Source organism: Ursus americanus, chromosome 13 (genome assembly GCF_024610735.1).
Source record: "Ursus americanus isolate L20-20 chromosome 13, mUrsAme1.1.p, whole genome shotgun sequence".
Taxonomy (NCBI): Eukaryota; Metazoa; Chordata; class Mammalia; order Carnivora; family Ursidae; genus Ursus; species Ursus americanus.
This window is the reverse complement of record NC_142139.1, coordinates 6,504,287-6,506,609: the sequence shown is the minus strand read 5'-3', so window position 1 is coordinate 6,506,609 and position 2,323 is coordinate 6,504,287. Positions and strand designations below refer to the sequence as shown.

The window sequence follows — 2,323 nt, the reverse complement described above, 5'->3', positions numbered from 1 at the left end:
GCCATATTGTGCTTCTGGTCACCAGGGTTGCTTTTAACTCTGGCAAAGTGGATATTGTCACCATCAATTACCCTTTCACTGACCTCAACTGCATGGTCTACATGTTCTAGTATGTAAAACCCCATGGCAAATTCAACAGCACAGTCGAGGCTAAGAACGGGAAACTTGTCATCAATGGAAAGCCCATCTCTATCTTCCAGGAGCGAGATCCTGCCAACATCAAATGGGGTGATGCTGGTTTTGAGCATGCTGTGGAGTCCACTGGAGTGTTCGCCACCATGGAGAGGGCTAGGGTTCATTTAAAGGGTGGGGCCAAGACGGTCATCATCTCTGCCTCTTCTGCTGATGTCCCCATGTTTGTAATGGGCATAAACCATGAGAAGTATGACAACTCCCTGAAGATTATCAGCAATGTCTCCTGTACCACCAACTGCTTGGCCCCTCTGGCCAAGGTCATCCATGACAACTTTGGCATCCTGGAGGGACTCAGGATCACAGCCCATGCCATTGCTGCCACCAGAAGACCCTGGATGGCCCCTCTGGGAAGCTGTGGTGTGATGGGCAAAGGGCTTTCCAGAACATCATCCCTGCTTCTACTGGCCCTGCCAAAGCTATAGACAAGGTCATCCCTGAGCTGAATGGGAAGGAAGCTCACTGGCATGGCCTTCCATGTCCCCACTCCCAAAGTGTCAGTTGTGGATCTAACCTGCCACCTGTGATGTGGGAGAGCGAGGTTCTTGTCTCACGGAGTCGAAGAATGAATCTCACAGACAAAGAGTGAGTAAAGTGATAGTTTATTAAGTGAGGATACAGAAAAAGCTCTCAGGAATGAGAGGGGTCCTGACAGGGGGTTCCCACTGAGGGCTTTTAGCGATGGTCTTTTGTAGAAGGCTAACCAAGGAACTTAAATCCTTTTAACATCTCTACTGATATCACCAAGGACTAGTGATAACACCTTCAATGGCTTACTTCCTTTTTAGGGTCTGGTAATTTTCTTGGTCACGAGTAGCTGTTACAACAAGACCCCACCTCTGACACTTAGCACAGGGTGGTCTGGTTTGTTCCCTTATCTCTGGTTTCCTTTCATCTCCCACATTTTTTAATTTTGTGAGCCTGATCCCATGGCCCCCTACTTATCTCTCCCTACATAGCCCCACCTGTCCCTTACTCACCTAGAGAAAGCTGTCAAATATGATGACATCAAGAAGGTGGCGAAGCAGGCATCAAAAGGCTCCCTCAAGGAAATGCTGGGCTGCACTGAAAATCAGGTTGTCTACGAGTTTAACAGTGACACCCACTCTTCCACCTTTGATACTGGGGCTTGCATTGCTCTCAATGACCACTTTGTCAAGCTCAGTACCTGGTATGACAATGAATTTGGCTATATCAACTGGGTGGTGGACCTTATGGTCCAGATGGATTAAAAGGAATAAAAGCGCCTTGGACCATGAGCCCCAGAGAGAGCAAGAAGAGAGAGGCCCTTAGCTGCTGAGGAGCCCTTGCCCCAACTCATCCCCCAATATGCTGAGAATCTCTTCACCTCTACACAATTCCTATCCCAGACCCCCTGAAGAAGAGGAGGGGATTGGGGAACCCTACCTTGTCATGTGCCATCAATAAAGTATACTATACTAACCCAAAATGAAAAATAAATAAGCACATATTTTTCAGCCATAATTTAGAGGGAGAAATGCTGTGTGACAACTCTGAACTGATGCTGTCCTCTACCTGGATTGAAAGAAAACAATTAACACATAAATTGTAAAACACTTGGAATAGTTCTCCTATTCAAAAACTATCAATGACCAAAGTGACTAAAATAAAATTATATTAGGCCTTGTTAAAGGATATCTATGAAGAGGAGTCAATAAGACAGGAGTACACAGCAAAAGCCCACAACCAGTGACATTGAAGAATACAACTTGCCTTGTGTAAAACTTCAAAAACTAAGGATTTTCCAAATCCAGTTATCTCTGGGCTTCCCATATTAAATGATGTCTTCTTGAAGGGAGGTTTTTAATTTTCTTCATCCTTCCTTTTTGTCCAAACATTGTAGGTCTTTAAAATATTTATGTGAGTGACCTTTAGTCACCAATGGAGTTAGAAGTTCAGAACATCTCATGCAGGGGAGAACTGATATTTGCAATGCTGCAGAAAGAAGACACAATTTATTATTAGAAAACAGACAGTAATCTAGATTACCCGCATTGTGTGTTCGCTTGAAAACTAGAAAGATATGATGCTGTGGGATCACAGAAAGCCTTGAGTGCAAGACTAAAAAGTTCGAACTTAAATCAGAGTGCAGTTGAAAAATAAAGATTTT

The 2,323-nt window shown here is 44.3% G+C and overlaps 1 pseudogene; it reads left to right on the top strand.

The window, feature by feature from the left end:
- The first annotated feature begins 278 nt into the window (after positions 1-278).
- LOC123793154 (glyceraldehyde-3-phosphate dehydrogenase pseudogene) lies at positions 279-1,424 on the top strand (annotated as a pseudogene).
- The last annotated feature ends 899 nt before the right edge of the window (positions 1,425-2,323 follow it).